General features: G+C 38.6%; 1 protein-coding gene and 1 pseudogene across 1 annotated transcript in view; both read right to left on the bottom strand.

Moving 5' to 3' along the window:
* WWP1 (WW domain containing E3 ubiquitin protein ligase 1) overlaps window positions 1-5,093 on the bottom strand; it is a 117,497-nt gene extending 112,404 nt beyond the window's left edge. The window contains exon 1 of the mRNA XM_060128606.1: window positions 4,901-5,093. The gene's annotated coding sequence lies outside the window, so the exon portion shown is untranslated. The remainder of the gene's footprint in view (window positions 1-4,900) is intronic.
* A 10,436-nt stretch (window positions 5,094-15,529) lies between these two features.
* On the bottom strand, window positions 15,530-16,543 carry LOC132508091 (malate dehydrogenase, cytoplasmic-like; annotated as a pseudogene).
* Window positions 16,544-21,611: the final 5,068 nt, after the last annotated feature.

The following is a 21,611-nucleotide window of genomic DNA, read 5'->3' as shown; positions in this document are numbered from 1 at the left end:
GTCACTTAGTTTCAGGTTTTTTTTGTCACACAGCAATAAATAACCAAAACAATGCTCACCTGGTTCCTTGTCTTTTTGCCTAATTTGTTCAAAATCCAGGAAAAAAGGAGGGGTGTAATGACAGGCAGCAGGGACACCACAATGGGTTATGAACAAATGATTTAAGGAACATCAAGACAGATGCTGGTCTTTCTTATACCTTAGGAACTATCTGACAAATAGTTTTACAAAACATACTCCAAAAAAAGTCATTTAAACATATGAATTTAAAATGTATACTAAGAGCTTTTTAAGGTAAATTTCTTTTTAAATGATAAAGCTTTTTATGTACTGGTAAAAACCACGGAATATCATGATATGTACTTTTGAAAATCAGATCCTGATTGCTCCAAAAATACAAATTTTCATAGACAAAACTTTTATAAACGAACAAACTCCATCTGTAAAAACACCTGAATTAAAAATCAACAAATTTTCAAAAGGGTATTAATCCCTACATTTCACCAATGTACTTTTGCAGACAAGAAATCACCTTTTGCTTTTTCCTTGATAGGAGGATAACTGTGATAAATACTTAAAATTTTCAAATTTACCTACCGATAGCCACTACAATGAGGTTACCATTTTCACACAAAGGAGGAAATAAACAAGCTCAGATCTACACGGTAAAAAAGTTTAACACAGATTCCAAACAGGTAAATTCAAACTTCTCACACAGAGCCTTCAGTTAAATTCCCATTTTAGATGAAGAGTTGGTGGGAAAAGAATACTGACTCAGGAACAAAAAAAATAGGTTTTAGCTCTAGTTCTAATTTTGGCCACTTGCTAGCCATATACCCTGGAAATTTTACATTTTTTAATTTCTTTGAGCTCCAGTGTCTTCATCTAAAAAGGAATTATCTCCTTACACACCTACTGATCAATTTTCATGAGAATCAAATGATGACATATATGCAACCATGCTGAAAAAGTGTAATATACTGTAATATATAAAATATGATATTCTTCTTAACGCCAGCAAAGAGTAAAAAATCATCTATGTATGTGCTTTTTGTTAGACATTTTCTCTCCACTATGTATTAGTAACTGGTTACTTCAAAAACCACTATTAAGGCTAATTTATTGCCTTCCACTGCTTGTTATAAGTATATCATATTTTTACAGAAAGAGTAAAAAAGATCCTAGCCTTTCTAATAATTACAGAATCAAACTTTCTAGGGCTATAACAGATACTATGTAATAACCTGCTCTGGTTCCCTACCAGGAAGACAATCCTATAGATGCAGAAAAGTTAACTGTTTACTAATCAAATTATGCTTTAACCATAATTAGTTTTCAGAGGATTAATCTGGCAGCAGTTTGTAGTGTGAACTGAAGTAGAGGGAACCTGAAGGTAGAACGACTTCTTTCTTCATTGCTATGGTCATAGGTGTGAGGGTCTGAACTCTGGAGGCAGTAATAGGAATTGAGGAAGGAATGGAGGAAGGAAGGACAATAGACAGAATTTGATGATGAAAGAGAAAATGAAGAAAGTAAAAATAACTGAGATTCTGGTCCAGGTTGATTGGGAGAATAGTGGTACATTTTGAGCAACATCAATTGCAATTTTTATCTTCAGCGTATGTGTGGCACTTTACAGCGGTAGTTCTCAGCCTTCCTCTGTAATAATTTAACCAGAGTTAGCTACTTAATCCAATGAAAAAATTCACTGACTAGGTCTCTGCACTTCATTATTCTGTAAAGTTTTACTTTTTACTTGATAAAGCGTTCCTGAATGAAGAAGTAGTTTCAGGGAATACCTGAACAGAGAAGATAAAAGTTCTTAAAGTTTCTTATTTCACTTACTTCCCCTCCAGCCCCACCTCTCCAATCCAAACTGAGATACAAAGGAAATAAATGAGAACATGACTGTTCTGATATTTCTATCCGCTCTCCATACACCCAATTCATCCCTCAGCCTCACCAGTTCTCCTGCACATGGAAAACAAGAAAGGTACAGATAGTCCAATAAAAATCTAAAACCCAAGAATCACAAAATGTTAAGAACTGAAAGGAACCTCCCAGGATCATCTAATCCCTGCTGATGAGGTCACTTAAAGGCAGTGACTACATCCAATTGGTGGTAAATCTGTTGCACATGTCTCCATACAAGAAAACCATCACTGTCAATCAACTCCTGATTCTACTTTACCCACTTGCTAACTGAAATGCTTGGGACAAATCATTTAACCTCTTGGATTAGTGTGTTCTGTAATAGAATAGCAAATAAGATAAGTTAGTCAAAATTCTCTGTAAGCTGTAAACCACAACACAAGTCTAAGGAGATATTGTCTCTAGGTGTACATACAATATGTCTCTACAGCAGAGGTTCTTATTGGTAAATGGAAGCATTTGAAGGTTCAATAGTTTTAAAAGGCCCCCAGTAATTCTAAGCACTGCTTCAACCCATTGGGTTCCATGGATGAGATTTAGGTGGTCCAGAGACTCCCCTAAAATTATATCCACAAAGCACAGGTGCATATGGAAATTTTCCAAGCCAGCAGATTTCTTTAGTTTCACCAAGAGTTACTAATCCCCCAGAGGCTGAGAACTACTGCTGTAAAGTGCCACACATACGCTGAAGATAAAAATTGCAATTGATGTTGCTCAAAATGTACCACTATTCTCCCAATCAACCTGGACCAGAATCGCAGTTATTTTTACTTTCTTCATTTTCTCTCTCATCATCAAATTCTGTCTATTGTCCTTCCTTCCTCCATTCCTTCCTCAATTCCTATTACTGCCTCCAGAGTTCAGACCCTCACACCTATGACCACAGCAATGAAGAAAGAAGTCGTTCTACCTCCAGGTTCCCTCTACTTCAATTCACACTACAAGCTGCTGCCAGATTAATCCTATGAAAACAAAGGTTTAATCGTTTCATTCCCAACTCAAAAATCATCTGTATAACCCTCATCGCCTACTAAATCCAAGGTCATAAGCCCAGCACCAAAAGCAATCCATAAACTGGTCCAAATTTTTACTTTAAGCTTTACCACCCATTATACTGGTACAAATACGTTATATTCCATCCAAACATACTTGCCTCTCCCTAAATGTATGAACTCTGTGCTCTCTTAGTCCCTCTCTCTGCCTGGATTACCTTTCCCAGCCTATCGAAAGTCTATAGTCATACTTCAACCCAAAGATTTCAAAAACCAGAAGCTCTATGAAATAACCCCCCATGAGATGTGAGCCCTACATCCTCTGAATGTGAATTCAGTATGAAACGTAACTATGTCTTAAAAGACAAATGAGGCATTTGTGTATAGTCTTACCTGCCTAACTAGTCTGTGAGGGCAGAAACTGTTATCACCCTCATCTTTATATTCCCCCAAATCCATCGCAGTCATGCAGTAGATGCTTAATAATTGTGTAAGGCAGTAGAAGAAATTTCAGCCTTCGCGGGGTAAGCAGATTACTATCTCTTGAAGCAGAGACCTTACATGCAACATCCTCTATCATACCAGGCTTCCAAAAACATAACCTTTAGTTACTGCTTTTCAAAGCCCTTATGTTATAGGTCATATAACTGCATTTGAAGGGAAGAACTATTTTAAAGTGTTAATAAGCCACTTCAGAAAGATCTGTTCCCCCACATACTTTACACTTCTCAATTTGAAGAGCTTCCAATACTTGGCCACTAAGTATTCAATTTTAAAAATATTAACCATTTATGAAAAGTGATAATTTCAGCCACCGATAATTATCTATTTTATGAGTAAAAACAAGTCACATAAATAAAAGAATGCTTTTCTTCTTTAAAAGGTCCATTTCGCTTGCATAATACATACAGAGACTTAACTAGACAGGTAAAGTGGGTTTATACATAAGCATGAACTCTTGCAGAAACCTGCATACAACTGTACACCAGGTATTTCAGGCAAAAGAAACCAAAGAGGGGGAAGATAACTCTGGACGTTATTCTTTTACACTATTATTACCAACAACATTTTAAGGCAGGAACTCACATTTTGCACACTAACTACACAAAAAGATAAAAACCAATCAAACAGAAAAAGAAAGCCACATCAAGCCCCTGGAAAATATTTTATCCTGGAAGAGTAAAAATGTCAAAATAACAGATACTTCTCTTCTTTGGTAATGAAGGTTTCATATAATCGCGGGAGCAAAGGGGGCTCAACTCCGTATTGATGGAGCAAAGAAAGGGCTGTGCACAAGAGTAATCATTTAAAGCCTGTAAAAGCAACGGGTAAAGTACAAAATTTTTTAAATGTCTAAAGGATGAAAGGAGAAGGTCCAAGTCACAGATTAGATAAGGACTAGCGAAAACTGCAAGGTCACTGGGATCTACCAGGTCACAAAGGTGGAGGTGGGGGTTGTGTTGGGCGGGGGGTAGGGGGGGCGGCTGCAGAGTCAGTGAAGAACCAGGAGTGATAAAAACACGGCAGAAAAAGACGTTCTAAGGCGGGGAGTCCTTGGTTTGGGACGGTGGGACTGCGGGGAAAGTCAGGGCACTGGGAGTAAGTCCATATATTAGGGTTTTCTTGGAGAGGTGTTAGAGAAAGGAAGGAAGGTTGAAAGAAGGGAAGGAAGCTTGAGAACTGCGGCTGCCGAGTCACGGAAACACTTTTCTCCGCTCCAGTATCATTAGCTCAGGCCTGTGCCAGGGCCAACTCGGGGCAGGACCCGTGACCCCACCCCAGAAAACTCCCAGCCCCCGGGCTGGAGTCGGCAGCCAGGGCGACGCGGACGGCCCCCGACTGCCCTCGGAGGGTCCCGCCCCGCGGCGGACCGTGCCGGGCTCAGGGCACCGCCGCAGAGGCTCCCGGCCCGCGCCCCCGGAGCCCCCGCCCCGCCCGCGACCCCAGCCCCTAGCCCAGCGCCGCGGCGTCCTTACCCGGCGCGAAGCCGTCGGCTCCCGGCGGCCCGGCGGCCCCGGCAGCGGCGCCTCCTCCACCGGCGGGCGCCCTCACCCTTCCGTGCCCAAGATCGCCATCTCGCAGCAGGCGCGGCGGCGACAGCCACCCAGGCGTCGGCCCCGGCAGCCCAGGCCGCCTGCAGCCACTCGGATCCCGCTTGCCGCGCTCGCCGACACCCGACCCTCCCCCCACCCCCACCCCGGCCACGCGCCACCTCCGGCCGACCCCACGCCTCCCTCCTCGGGAGCGCGCCGCGCCCGGAGCGCGCGCCTCCCTGCCGGCTCGACCCCGCGTTCAGCGACGCGGCCTCCCAGAGCCTCCAACTCCGGACCCGGAATCCGGCTTCCCGCGAGCATGCGCAGCGAGGGAGACCCGAGGATGCCTTTGGAAGACTCCGCTTCTCCGGGTCTTCGGAGCGGTCGAGGGAGGGGGAGAGCCAGCCAATGGGAGGGAGGGGGCGAGGCCTGAACCTGTGGAAGGGGAGGAGACGTCGCCGAGATTTGGGAAGAGGCTTCAGTAAGTCTTGGTGGTTGCTGCTGACTTGACTTTCCGGTTCGCGGCCAGACCCGCTCATGACTTTCAGTAAGGTCCTTGAGGCACTGGCGTTCTTTTCTTGAACGCTTTACGGCAAAAGGAGGCTGTTAATAAATACTCCTTGACCTAGCTGAGTGTTTGACTTACAACCCATTGCAAGAGTAAATAATTGCATTTAGCAGATGGTCATACCAGAAGAGTTCCAGTCCACTTTTACTGGTAACCAAAACGTTCACTACCCCAACCCCACAAGAGTACATTGATAGAACTAATACTGAGCAAGTGCATGTGTCTGTGCAATTAATAAATACAGCAGTTCCATAAAGAAGGGCCTATTATCCCCATTTATACAAATGAGTCAATTAGCCTGGAGAAGAGCTCTTGGTTCTGTGCCTTGCTTTTAGAACCAAGGCCACCCTGCAAATAGAAATCAGTAACGACCACGTTACTCATCATATGACCTGTTCCTCTACTTCAGAGAGATAAAAAAGGTCATCCAGCATGGATTTCTACAATTTTTGCCAGATGCTTCACCCAAACCCCACAAATTACCTACACCCACACCCAAGCTTACTAGTTTTCCTCTATCTCAGGCTGGCTGTCCCTGCTCCCCTCCAACCAAAACTCTCCACTGACTGCTCCCTCCTGTAAGGCCCTCCCTGGCATATCTTTAACCTCATCCTTTCTGTTGAGTACAACTCTTCCGCATAATCATGTTTAAGACTTTTCTGTATGAAACTTTCCCTTGCCTTTAAACCTCTTTCTAGTTCTCTCTCTTCTTCCGTCATAACTAAACCTTTGAAAGAATTGTGTACCAAGAACATTGGCATTCGTGAGTATTTGTAGGATTCAATAAATATCTCTTGACTGAATAAATGCAAATGCACATTCTCTTCCTCTCCACTCCACCAGCTTCTACCCTCTGACTTCCTACCTGGGTCTGATGCATACTGTATCCACAATGATTATTCTAAAACATACATCTGAGCCCATCACTCCACTGCTTAAAATCTTTCATTGGCTCATCAGAGCTTTCAAGACAAAAGTTAACATGGTCTTCAAGGCTTCTTTCATGCTCACATGCTCTGTCTCTCCTGTTATGACAAACTCTTCAGAGTTCCTGATTGTGCTCACTCATCTCTACTTTGAAGGGTACTGTTTCCTCTAACCTTTCCCTCACCTTTTTGCTTGTCCAGCTCCTTTAAAAATAAATTCAAGAACATGCTCCCAAGTGCACTCTCAGACATAACCTATGCATACCCAGCAGAGGTCTGCACTCCATCTGCAGAGTGCACACATGCCTCCTCCCACTTCCCGCTCTACTTCCAGCTCTCCCAAGTCCTCAGTTTCTGCCTCATTCAGCAGTTCCTTGTACTCACCTAGGCCCTTACGTTGACAGCAAACATTGGACCAGCCTTTCATTATTAAATATTTCTTTGGTGTTCAAATGAACACTATTACAAATATCTTTTCATCCATCATTGCCCATGTCCTTACTTACTGCCTTAATTTACATCCTTAAAAGTAATAGAAAGTGTGAACAATTTTAGCCCTCTTGAAACATATTGGCAAGTTACCTTCCAGGAAGAACTTAGGCCTAGGTTCACACTGCCTGGGATAAAAACCCAGCTCTGCCACCTGGGGCCAGATTCCTATTTTCATGGATCCTAGATACTTTTACTTTGTGGATCTCTTCTTCCATAAAATAATATTTAAAATTATATTTATAACTGAATTGTTATAAAGACAACATACTGATATTGTACATTAAAACATTTTCTTTGACCTAAGCATTCATTTTTTTCTTTCTGATTTTAAAAGAAATTAAAACATTTTATGGGCCTCTAAAAGTATGGTGAGCCTGAGGCGCTGTGCCTATCATGGCAGCTGGGTAAGTCAACACTTCTGCCACCTATGAGCTATGAGGTTTGGCCAAAGTCCTTAATCTGTGCCTCAACCAGAAAATAGGTATAATGCTACCATATGATGTTGTCATTAAAAGAAAATGAGTTGCTACAAATAAAATACCTAGAACTATGTGGCACATGATCAATAAATTACTGATATTATAATTGTCATTCTCAATTGTCCCACAGCACTATATGAGAATATGTGATTGTCCTTCTTCACTGTGCCAAAATCATCATGGTATATTCTCATCTTGGTATATTCTCATCACAGGGCAAATATGGTATCTCATTGTTTGTCCATTGTCCATTTTCTTGCTAGGATATTCACAAAAAGTTGCTTTATACAATGTAGATATTGATCCAAAATAAAATTATTAGTCTTTTCCATTTTTGTTTTCGTCTATTATTTTTTGCTTTGCAACTTCATTGCCATCCTGAGATCATGTTATTTATCTGCCTTTACTTTTTTCTACATGTTTGATAATTTTGCTTTATCCATTAAATAATTTAATCCTTTCAGATTTATTTTGGTGTGATGATCTACCTTTTCTTTCACATGGTCTCCCCCAGCTCATTTGTTAAAGAATCTTTCTCCAACTATGATGGTTTTAAAATACACCCACAACTTCATCAATACTGCCCCCTTCAAAAAGTGGAGTCTAATTCCCTTTCAAATGAATGTGGGCTGTACTTAGCAACTTATTTTTCTTTCTTTCATCAGAATTTTACTCTCAAGTAGAAACAGGATTGCAGTGCCATTACTCTGAGTTCATCCTCTTCTCCCACACATGATTATATAAGGAAAGGCATTAGTGCACTAGTGACTTATTTCTAATGAGTACAATACAGCAAAAGTGACAGTATGTACTTTCCAAGAGCAGGTCTTAAAAAGGTATTGTGGCTCCTCTCTACTCTCTCTCAGATCACTTGCTCTGAAGAAGGCAGTTACCGTGTCATGAAGACATATCAAGTAGCCTTATCAGAGGCCCACATAGCAAGGAACTGAATATCTTGCCAACAACCAGCAAGGATATGAGGCCTCCTGCCAATCTCCATGTATATGAAGCAATCCTGGAAGTGGATCCACCAGCCTCAGTCAGGCTTTGGATAATACAGACACCTTGGCTGCAACCTCGTTAGAGACCTTGAACCAGAAACCCCAACTAAATCATTCTCAAATACCTGACCCATAGTAACTGTGAGGTAATAAATGTTCATTGTTTTAAGCCACTAAATTTGGGGGATAATTTGTTATGCAGCAATACATAATAAATACACTAACCCAGTGGTTCTCAACTGGGGACTATCTTGTATCCCAGGGGACATTTGTAAATGTTGTGAGACATTTTTGATTATCTCAGCTAGGGAGCTGGGGGAGATTTCCACTGGCATTTTGTGGGTAGAGGCCAGAGAGTGCTAAACATCCTTCAGTGCACAGGCCAGCACACACACACACACACACACACACACACACACACACACACACACACAAGCAAAGAATTATCAGATCCAAAATGGCAATAATACTGAAGATGAGAAAACCTTCACTAACCTGTTTTCCCTGCACCTTAAATTTTCTTTCTTTCACATACACTTGTTTCATATCCTTTGCTCATCTGGTTGCTGCTTTACCGTGTTTTACCCCTGGTCCTAGGCAACCACCAATCTGCTCTCTGTCACTAGAGAATAACTTTACTTTTTCAAAGGATTGGTGTAAATGGAATCAGACAGTGTGCACTTTTTCGTGTCTGGCTTCTTCAGCTCAGCATATTTTAAAGATTCATTCCTGTTGTTCTGTGTAGCAGTAGTTGCTTCTTTTCTTATTGCTGACTATTATTTCTATTGTATGGATTTGCCAAATTTTTTTATATTTGTCTTATTGCTGAACATTTAATTTGTTTCCAGCTTTTGGCTATAAAGACTGAAGATTCTATGAACATTGGGTTAAAGTTCTTTGTGATGACATATGTTTTCATTTTTCTTGGGTAAATAATGCCAAGGAATGGAATTGTTGGGTCACATGGTAAGTATATATTTAATTATAAGAAATTGCCAAACTGCTCTCCAAAGTGGTTGTGCCATTTTACATTCCCACCACCAATGTATGGGAGTTCCAGTTTTCTATTTCCTTTCAAACACTTGGTAATGTCAGTCCTTTCTGATTTTAGCCATTCTAGTAGGTGTGTAGCAGTAAGTCACTGTGTTTTAATTTCTATTTCTCTGATAACTAATGATGTTGAGCATCTTCTCATGTGATTATGGCTCATTTGTATATTTTCTTTTGTGAAGTGTTTGTTCAAATGTTTTGTCCATTTCAAATTGTTTTTGTCTCTTCAGTTTGTGTTCTATATACCAATCCTTTGTCAGATACATTTGTTACGAATCTTTTCTCTCAGAATGTGGCTTGCTGTGGTCAGCCTCCAAGAAGGACCCCACTGATCTTGGCTTCCAGTGTCTATAGTTTTATACAGTCTCCTCCCCTTTAGAGCAGACCCATATCAGATTTTCCAAGAGGAATTGTGAAAGTGATGGCATGTGACTTCTAAGACTAGGTCACGAGAGTCATTGTAGCTTGCACCCTGCCCTCTCGGATTGCTTGCTCTAGAGAATGTCTTTGGGAGGATCCATACAGAGAGGAGCTAAGACCTATTGATAAATAGTCAGCAGCAACTTACCAGCCATATGCAGCATCTTAGAAATGAATCCTCCAGCCTCTGTCAAGCCTTCAGATGACTGCAATCTCATGTGACACTCCAAGCCAGAACTGGCCAGCCAAGCAATTCACATATTCCTAATCCATAAACACTGTGAGAAATAATAATTTTTTATTGTAGTTTTCAGTCACTAGGCTTTGGAGAAATTTTTTACACAGGAACAGTTAAACTCGCATTTCATTTTCTCAACAATATCCTTTGAAGAACAGAGTTTTTATTTTGCCAAAGTTCAACTTATCATCTCTTTGTCTTGTGACTCATGCTTTTTATGACATATGTAAGAAAGTTTACCTACTCCTATAGAGAAAAGATTTTTTAATATGTTTTCTTCTTGAAATTTAGTTTTAACTTTTTCATTTGAGACTATAATACATTTCAAATTAATTTTTGCATAAGGTATGAGGAAAGAGTCAATGTTAATTTTTTTCTAAATGGGTATAATATTGTTTCAACATCATTTGTTGAAAAGACAGTCCTTTCCCCCCTGAACTAGCTTTAGCAACTCTGGTGAAAACTCAGTGTCTATTTTTGGACCTTTAATCCATTCCATTTAACTATAAGCCTATCTTTATTACACTGTATTGATTACTATAACTTTAGAAAGTGTTGAAACCAGGAAGTGTAAATCTTCCAAATCTGTTCTTTTTCAAAATGATTTTGACTCTACCAGGTTCTTTGCATTTGCACATGAATTTTAGAATTAGCTATTTAATTTTTATTTTTGAAAAAATACCTCCAGGAATTTGGGATTGCTAATACGTAGATCAATTTAGGAAGAACTGACACATTAACAGTACTGAGTCTTCTCATCCATGAATATGGTATAGATCTCAGTTTACTCAGGTCTCCTCTAAATTCTCTTAGCAATGTTTTGTATTTTTGATAGTACTGGTATTGCATATACTTATCCTGAAGTATTTTATGCTTTTAATGCTATTGTAAATGGATTCTTAATTTCATTTTCTAATGGTTCATTGATAGTATATTTAAATACACTTGATTTTATTTAATATTGGCAGAGTGTGTTGAGAACTTGCTAATGAATTTATTAGTTCTAGTAGTGTTTTATAAATTTCTTGGGAGTTTTCATGTTCACTATCATACCTCTGCAAATAAAGAGAGTTTTACTTTTTCCTTTCCATTCTGTATGCTTTTATTTACCTTTCCCATTTTATTCCACTGACTAGAACACATAGTATAATGTGAACAGAAGTAGTAAGAAAGAGCATCCTTGCCTTGTTCCTGATTTTAAGGGAAAGCATTCAGTGTTGTACCATTAAATATGATGTTATCTCTAGATTTTTTGCATATGTCCTTTGCCAGGTTGAGGAAGTTCCCTTCCTTTCCTTAATTTGCTGAGAGTTTTTATTATGAATGAGTGTTAAATTTTACCAAATGCTTTCAAGGGGCATCTATTGAGATGATCTTATGTTTTTGTTTTTTTTTTCCTTTTTAGATTGTTGAGATGATGGATTAAATTGATTGATTTTCAAATATTAAACCAACCTTACATTCCTGAGATAAACCAAACTTGTTCTTGGTGTATTATACTTTTTATAGGTTGCTGGATTCTACTAGCTAAACTTTAAAAATATTAAGAAATCCAAGTTCATTGGGAATACTGGTCTGTAGTTTTCTTGTAATGTCTTTTTCTAGGTTTGTTATCAGGATAAGTTTGGCCCAATAAAATGAGTTTGGAAGCTCCTTATCTACTTTCTGAAGAAGTTGTATAAGATTTTTATCTATTTCCTAAAGGTTTGAAAGGTTTTTTCAATTTTTAGCTTATTTTTTATTGAAATATGGTTGATTTACATGAACGCTTTCATCAATGAAGCTATCCAGGCCAGGAGTCTCCTTTTTGAGAAAATTTAAATTATGAATTTAATTTTGTTTCTAGATAAAAGACAATTTAATTTTTGATTTCTTCTTCTGCCAGTTTTGGAAATTTGTGTCTGTCAAGGTTTTTTTCCATTTCATTTAAGTTGTCAGATTTATTCGCCTAAAGTTATTTATAATATATATTATTCTTTAACATTTGTTTAATATTGGATATCTCATTGTTTATTCCTCATGTTAGTATTTTATGTTTTCTCTCTTTTTCACTTGAAAGCTTAGTGAAAGGTATTTCATTTGATTGATCTCTTCAAAAAAGAAGCTTCAGTATCATTAATTCTACTGCCTGTTCCTCTTTTATTTATTTCAGCTTTTATCATCATTATTGCCACATTTGTACTTACTTGGGACTTATTTGCTCTTCTTTTTCTAGCTCATTAAGGTGAAAGCTTACATTATTCACTTGGGATCTCATTGCTTTTCTACCATAAGCATTTAGAGCACAGATTTCCTTCTGATCACTGCTTTAGATGTACCTCCAAAATTTAGATATATTTTATCTCAATTTTCATTTAGTTCTAAATATTTCCTGATAGTCCTTGTGATTTCTTCTTTGACCCATGAGTTATTAGGAAATCTGTTGTACATTTTCCAAATATTTGGGAATTTCCCAGATATCTTTTTGTTATTGTTTTCTAATTTAACTCCATTATGGTCAGAGTATATACTCTAGCATTTCTATCTTTTCAAATTATTGATACTTGTTTTATCCCCCAGTATTCTTGGTGAATTTTTCATTTGCACATGAATAGTGTGTATTCTCTTGTTGGGGAGAGTGAAGATTATTCTATAAATGGCTATTAGGTCAAGTTGGTTGACAGTATTGTTCAAGCTTTCTATAGTTTTACTGAGTTTTGTCTACTTGTTCTATCAATTACTGAGAGGAATAAAGAAATCTCTATAAATCTAGATGTACTTTTTTGTCCTTTCAATTCTTTCAGCTCTCAATTCATGTATTTTGTAGATCTATTATTAGGTGTTTACACATTAAGATTGTTATGGAGTCTTTATCATTACATAATTTCCCTCTTAATCTCTGTTCGGGTTACTTGTTCTGAAATTTAATTTTTCTTATACTAATATATCCACTCCAGATTTCTTATGATTAGTGTTTGTGTGGTACCTTTTTCCATCTTTTTCTTTAATGATTCAGTGTCTTCATATTTAAAGTAGTTTTCTTGTAGACAGCATTAATTGAGCCTCGATATTTTAGCCATAGTTTCTGTTGTACAACAAAGTGAATCACCATATGCATACATATATCCCTATATCCCCTCTCTCTTGAGCCTCCCTCCCACTCTCCCTATCCCGCCCCTCTAGGTCATCGCAAAGCACCAAGCTGATCTCCCTGTGCTATGCTGCTGCTTCCCACTAGCTATCTATTTTACATTTTGTAATGTATATATGTCAATGCTACTCTCACTTTGCCCCAGCTTCCTCCTACCCACCCCATGTCCTCAAATCCATTCTCTATGTCTACGTCTTTATTCCTGCCCTGCTCCTTGGTTCATCAGTACCATTTTTTTTTTTTTTTAGATTCCATATATATACATTAGTATACGGCTTTTGTTTTTCTCTTTCTGACTTACTTCACTCTGCATGATCGACCCTAGGTCCATCCACCTCATTATAAATAACTCAATTTCATTTCTTTTTATGGCTGAGTAATATTCTACTGTATATATGTGCCACATCTTCTTTATCCATTCATCTGTTGATGGGCATTTAGGTTGCTTCCATGTCCTGGCTATTGTAAACAGTGCTGCAGTGAACATTGTGGTATATGTCTCATTTTGAATCATGGTTTTCTCAGGGTATATGCCATTTACCTTTTAAATTTTCTTTTCTATTTGTACCATCTTGTTTCTTTTTCCTCTTTTCCTCCTTATTTTCGATTAGACAAGTAGTTTTTAATGTTCAATTTTATCTCCATTATTAAGTTATTAGCTGTAGCTCTTAGTAGTTTTTTAGTGGTTGTCTTAGGGTTTATAGTATGCATCTTTAATTTATGCAGTCTAACTCCAGATAATATTACACCACTTTGTGTTTAATGTAAGAAATTTACAATAGTATACTTCCATTTCTCCCTTTCTCTTCTTAGTGCTATTGTTGTCATAGTTATTTTAAGTTCAGCACATATTATAACCTCTATAATATATTCTTAGCATTTTTGTGTTAAATAATTATCATTTGAAAAATTAAAAAATGAAAAAACTTTTTATATACCATTTCCAGTGATATTCACTGCTTTGTGTGGATCTGAATTACAAATTGATTTCAATTTCCTTCATCCTAAAGGACTTCCTTTAATATTTCTTGTAGTAAAGTTCTACTGGCAATAAATATCTCTGATTTCATTTGCCCAAAAATTTTATTTCTCTTTTCATTTTTCAAAGGAATGTTTTTGCTGGAAAAGAATTCTAGTTTGATCACTTTTTTTTTACGTCAGTTCTCTGAAAATGCCATACATTGTCTTCTGGGTTGGATAGTTTCTGATGAAGAGCCTGAAGTAATTTTTATTTCTTTGTAGTAATGCACCTTTTGTCGTTATTATTTCTTTTAGAATGTATTTCTTTATCAGTGGTTTTGAGCGACCTGATTATTATGTGTTTTTGTGTAATTTGCTATGTATTTACTTTGCATAAGATTTGATAAACTTCTTGAATTGTGGGTTTATATTTTGTTTTATTTAGAAAAGTTTTGGCTGTTGTTTCTTCCAATGCTTTTTCCTGCCTCCTCTTTCTAGCTCCTCCTGGGACTCCAATTACATATATTGTAATTAAACATATATAACATAATTTAAATAATTACTACTTAATTTTTTCCTGTAGGCCACTGAGGTTCTGTTTTTGTTGTTGTTGATATTTCAACTTGTTTATTTCTAGAGATTTTTTTTTTCCTGTCTGCATTTCAGTTTGGATACTTTTGATTGCTATATCTTGAATTTCACTGATTTTTTTCTTTTGTAGTATCTAATCTACTATTAAGACCACCCAGTAAAATTCTTATTTCAGATATTGTATTTTTCAACCCTAGAAAAGTACACTTGGTGTTTTTAAAAATATCTTCTCTTTTCCTCTTCTTTATATTCATATTTTCCTTTAAATACCTGAACATGTTTACAATAGTTCTTTTGTCATTCTTGTCTGCTAATACCATCATTTATATCATTTCCTAGTTTGTTTCTATTGTCACATTATTCTTCTGGGATGAGAAACATGTTCATGCTTCTCTGCATGTCTAGTAAATTTTAATTGCATGCTGGACATCATAAGTGTGAGCTTGCTGAGTTCTGGGTTTTGTTTCTTTATCTTTTTTTTGAAAGAATGCTAAACTGAAATTTTGTTCTGTTAGCTAGATTACTTGATAATTGTCTAGATTTTTTTGGAATACATATTTTATTTAGAATGCAGCACTAACAGCATGATGATAAACTGTCACAGATTTGTATCAAGAAACACACAATCTTTAAAATGTGTCATTTTCATAAGTAATTTAAGTATAGCATTATTATTATTTGGTACTAGAGTCAAAGACAACGTTTAGATTCTTCAGTGTTGGGGTACTTAGTAACATCAAAATGATTGTCTAGTTAGACAGAGGAAAGAAATTCATATGCAGTTTCTTTTCTTTTTGCCAGTTCCCTTGCAGAAAGATCCATCTCCTCTCCTGAGAAATCATTAATAGGGAGAACTTCAACAACCTTCCAGGTCTTGTTCTTGATTATAACAGGGAATGAATTGAGCAGACCACTATAGAAGTTGCCATAAGAGATAACACTCATGGACACAGATTCTCCCTCTGGGATTCCAAACCAGGTGTCTCTGATGTGGTCACAGATGGCTTTTGCAGCCGCCATTGCACTGGTTAGGTTTCAAGCCTCGATGACAGCAGTACCACACTGCTGCACAGCCATGATGAATTCTCCCTTGAGCCAGCTGTCATCTTCCAGAGCTGCATAAGTACCATCTTCCTTTCCTTGCAGTTTCACCTTGGCATGGTTGACATCTGGATACTGAGTTGAGGAATGGTTTCCCCAGATGATGACATTCTTTACATCATCAGAAGTCACATTAAATTTAGCACCAAGTTTAACTAGAGCAATTCAGCTTGGCTGTGATCCAAAAGAGTCAAGCAACAAAAGTTCTTGGGGACGGACTTGAAGCAATCAGGCCATTGGTATTGACTGAGTTTCCCACCACGATAACCTTAACTGACTTCTTGGCATACTTCTTCAAGGCTGCACCCTGGCATTTGAAGATTTTCACATTTGCTTTGAGTAAATCTTTCCTCTCTGTGCCATCCCTTTTTGGCATGGAGCCCAAAAGAATGGCTACAACCAGGTCTTTGAGGGCAATCTCTTCTTCATCTGTTGTGATGACATCTTTCAGGAAGGATGGGCAGTCTTGAAGTTCCATTAGGACACCATCCAGGACACCCATCATAGGAGTAATATACAACAGCACAAGAATTATAGGCTGGTCTTTACCAAAGACAGATCCATTTCCAATAGTGTACAGCAGTGAATATGCAATTTGATCAGCTGCTCCAGTCATAAGGACTCTGATTTGTTCAGAATTTGTAGTCGAGGGCCTTCTGCTTTCAAGGGCTTTGTGACAAAAACCCTTAAAAACACTGTTGACATGATTGGGAACTGCATGGAAAATTTCAACACCTGCCTCAGCTAGATTCTTTAAGTCTTGTTTTTAAGCTTTTTTTGGTGGGTTGATTTAGAGTAGACTGTACTCTGGGTATTCAATATGGCTCCTAGAATCTGGCTGGCCAGAACTCAAACATCTCCAAGTTCTTTGTGAGCTTTGAGAATCATCCACGTTACAGCTTCCTGGTCCATTCTTTATGTAGTCTTGAAAGGACTCGCCCTATGATATGTCACTGAGTATTCAGCAACAGTCTCATGGTGACTCCTATGCAGAATTCTGGGTCTCATTCTTCATGTTGCTTTCTCCTCTCCAGTTCTTTGCTCTACAAAGTTCAGTGATCTTCCCAAACTATGTTTTCTGTCACATCAACGCAGGGGGTTAATTTCACCTTAGTATCCATTCAGTCTTCCTCTACTACTGCACCAGCAGCAGTAGAATTCCCAAGCATATGTTATTCTGTCTAAAATAACGCTCTGGGGCCACAGAAGTTCTATCTATGTTAGTTTTTGGTCCTCCGTATCCAGTAGAATGATCTCAGAAGGTGGGGTGATCTTGGTACTCAAAACTACTCTGCCATGAAAACTCCAATACCTTCACTTTTGGTGGTCATTTCACCAATATTATTTCCACATTCTTTAATCTTTTCATGATCTGGAAAGTGGATGTTAGATCTGTCTCACACAAGCATATGTTTCCATGTATGCATGTATACAAACACATGTATATACACACACACATACTCATACTCATCACACATTATCAGTAGCTGTTTTATTATCACAATAAAACATAGTAATAATGACTAAGATTTTTTTGAGACTTTATTATGAACCAGGAACTGTGACAAATACTTTTATTTTCCTCTTATGAAATATGAAGCTTAGAGAATTGGGGTAATTTGTACAAGGTCATACATTAAGTAACAGGTGAAGCCAAGTTTGAGTACAGCAAGCTTGACTCTAGAGAAAGAATTGGTAAACAATGGCTTACAGACTGCCACCAGTTTTTGTAAGTTTTATCCCAAGAGAGCCAAGCACATTCATTTCTGTAGTGTCTGTGGCTTCTTTTGAGCTACAGTGGTAGAGTTGAATAGTTGCAACATAGACTGAATGGCAGCCAAAAATATTTACTATCTGTCCCTCTACAGAATAAGTTTGCTGACCCTTACTCTAAATCATGAATTAATTACTCTCTAATTTTCAAGGCCATCTCCACTGTTACCTTAAGGTAGCTTTTCAAGTCATTTTGCTGACCATGGAAATTCTCTTCATTCATATCCTCTGCTTTCAAAGTATACTTTTCAGCATACCAAAAATAGCCCATCATTAAAAGCTATACCACTCACTTTCAAAACGTCTGTCTCTATCCTCCAGAATGGAAAGTTTTTGAAAGCAGGTGTTTTGTCTACTGTGTTCACTGCTGTATCACCAGTGCCTAAAACAGAGCCTGACACACGATAGGTGTTAAGCTGTGTAACTTTTAATGGATGATCCTTTGACCATACAAATTACTATTTGATTAAACTCAGATAGACTCCATCCTTCCCTAGCTGAGCCAATAAGGAAAGGTGGCTTCTTTCTTTCATATATGCTTCCTTTCCCATTGATTCATAAGGCTACTTTTCCTTTTTTTTTTTGAAATCATGGGCTAAATTACTACATGTACTAGTTAAATCAGTTGTCAGCTGAGGATGGTCCACCCTTTGATATTTAAAGAAAACCGGTTCTAACCACTCAGCCAACATCCTATGAGAAGTCTAATCTCCTTCCCTCCCTCCTACAACTTCTCTGAATTTTTAAGAGAATATATTCAACGGCCTCTTCGGCTGTGTGAATCAGCTTCAAATTAACTTTTGCTTTCACACATATCTCATCCCACATGGCTGCTGTCTTCTCTGCCCCACACTCTACGTGAATTTCAAGACTCTTTTTCTTGGACTCCTTCTCAACACCCTACCCCCTCCAAAAAAACTCACACAAAGTTGTTCTTTGTATGTAGCATTCTTCATTCACAGTTAGAGGGAGACAAAGGGGATTTGCAGCAATGCAAACAACTTAAAGTCTTTAGAAATTCCATGCTTTCAAAAAGCCTTGAGGGGCTTCCCTGGTGGCGCAGTGGTTGAGAGTCCACCTGCCAATGCAGGGGACACGGGTTCGTGCCCCGGTCCGGGAAGATCCCACATGCCGCAGAGCTGCTGGGCCCGTGAGCCATGGCCGCTGAGCCTGCGCATCTGGAGCCTGTGCTCCGCAACGGGAGAGATCACAACAGTGAGGGGCCCGCGTACCGCAAAAAAAAAAAAAAAAAAAAGCCTTCAGCCAACATACAGCCAGGAATTTCTCACTGGCCACCTCTCTGTACAAGCATGGTGATTCTTCCTCTCTTCACTGTCTCTTCATACAATTTAAAAAAAATTTTTTGGGCACAGTGGTTTGTCTATCTCTTTGTTGCATTATCTTCTTCCAACCTAAGGCCCCAGGGTCTCACCTTTTACCTTTATGCAATATATTAAGATATCTTTCTCAATGAAATGATTTCTTCCCCAAGAGAAATCTGGAACCAAATGTTAAAAAAAATTTTTTTTTCATCCCATTAAACAAGAATTTATTTCTGGGCCATCTATTCTATCCATTTCATCCATCTTTCTGTTTTTTGCATCCATTAGTATTACATTTTTCATTATTATCACTATAGTATATGGCTTAATGCCCATAAGGAGGGTTGATATACCAAATGTTTAACAACTGCTAAAGCACAAACATGAACCAATCAGAACAAATGAACTGACCAGTCATAACGGGGGCTGAACACAACCCATAGGGTTCCGTAAGGGTGTGTGTACAGACTGCCTTTAGGGAAGTATCCTTCATTACTACTCTCCTTTTTCAAAATTTTCTTGGTTATTCTCACATGACTGTTGTTATCAGTTTTATTAGTCATTTTGTCTAATTAAAAAAAAAAACTCGGGCTTCCCTGGTGGCGCAGTGGTTGAGAGTCCGCCTGCCGATGCAGGGGACACAGGTTCGTGCCCCGGTTCGGGAGGATCCCGCGTGCCGTGGAGCGGCTGGGCCCGTGAGCCATGGCCGCTGAGCCTGTGCGTCCGGAGCCTGTGCGTCCGGAGCCTGTGCTCCCCAATGGGAGAGGCCACAAGAGTGAGAGGCCCGCGTACCGCCAAAAAAAAAAAAAAAAACCTCATCAAGATTGTGATTGCAATTGCACTGTTCTTCCCAAATCAATCTATAGGTTCATTGCAATTCTAACCATAATCCTATTGAGTTGATTCTCTTTGCTTTGTCATCTTATCACCTCTTTCCTACTACTTCCTGAAAAAAGCAACTAATGTGTGTGGTGGAGGTCCAGGATGCTGAATGTAAAAATAGTGACAGAGTATTCAAAGGTCAGTGTACAAATGTGGCTTCCTTTGAGCAGGCCTAGATATCTTTACTGTTCTATTCTCTCTATCTTCTTTTCACCAATCCTCTCTTTTCATCAACACAACATAGTGGTGGGCCAGGTTGTTGGGAAAAGAACACACTTGGGGATTGGTGGCAAGGGGAAGGTCCCTAATAATAAAGTGTTACTTTGTTACTTTGCTCTGCTCTGTCCTTTCTTCCTGTATGTATATTACTCAAGGACTCTTCAGGAGGGAGACATGTCTGGATCACAGTTCCACTCAGATCTTCCTGGGTACCTGTAACTCCACTTTAATTTCACTATCACTTCTGTTTTGTCATTAAATATAGTATTCTTGGCATTTGTTTACATCTGTCTGTATTTCCCCAGCAAAATGTTACAGTTTTCTTTATAGAGATCCACCAGATTAAGAACTTTACTAGAAAACTATATAAAATAATATTAAATCTATACTAGTACATCAATTGCCTTTTTCAACATATCTTTCAAGATGATCAATCATTTTTCCCTTTTGACCATTGATAGGATGTATTATTATGATATTGTGATTTATAATAAGAAATATATATTTGGTCTTCATTTGTTTCTGGCACAGAGCTCCTAAAACCCTTGGAATTTCCTAAGTAATAAGATGAGAACGGGGGAATTCCCTGGAGGTCCAGTGGTTAGAAATCCATGCTTCAACTGCAGGTGGCACGGGTTCAATCTCTGGTCAGGGAACTAAGATCCTGCATCCTGCATGCCACGTGGCGTGACAAAAAAGGGGGGAAAAAAAAGCAATAAGGCAAGAAAGGTTTCTTGATATTCATAAGAAACCCCTTTCAACTACACTTAAGTTTATGTTAATGAGGTGACTTTTGGACAGCACCCAAGTATGGGGCCTGGTTCCCAGGAGAACCAACCATGTGATTAGAGAATTGGAACCCCCTTGACCTCCAAGGAGAGGAGAGGGGCTAGAGTTTGAATCAATTGCCAATGGCCAATGATTTAATCAATCATGACTAGGTAATGAAGCTTCAGTAAAAAAAACAAAAAGGATGGGATCAGAGAACTTCCGGATGAGCATGTGGAGATGAGGTGGGAAGAGTGGCATGCTTGGGGAGAGCATGGAAACTCTGTACCTTTACCCAAGCCTTGACCTGTGTATCCCATCTTGCTGTTCCTGAGTTACATCCTTTTATAATAAACCAGTAATCTAATAAGTAAAGTGTTTCTCTGAATTCTGTGAGCCACTCTAGCAAATTACTTGAACCTATGAAGGGGGTCATGGGAACTTCCAATCTATAGTCACAGCACAGGTTACAACCTGAACTTGGGATTGGCGTCTGAAGTGGGGGATGGGACAGTCTTGTAAGACTGAGCCCTTGACCTATGGGATCTGATGCTACCTCCAGGTAGACTGTGTCAGAATTGAGTTAAATTGTAGGACACCTGTCAGTGTCTGCTGAAAATGGGAGAATTGCTTGGTGTTAAAAAAGCACACCTTGGAATTGTATAAATAGGTTTTCTCATAGTGAATTGTCGTTGCATTCTTGTATTGCCTTTTCTTGTTTGTAGTGGTTTTTA

This window comes from Lagenorhynchus albirostris, chromosome 17, assembly GCF_949774975.1.
Source record: "Lagenorhynchus albirostris chromosome 17, mLagAlb1.1, whole genome shotgun sequence".
NCBI classification, from domain to species: domain Eukaryota; kingdom Metazoa; phylum Chordata; class Mammalia; order Artiodactyla; family Delphinidae; genus Lagenorhynchus; species Lagenorhynchus albirostris.
This window is presented reverse-complemented; position numbering and strand designations above follow the sequence as displayed.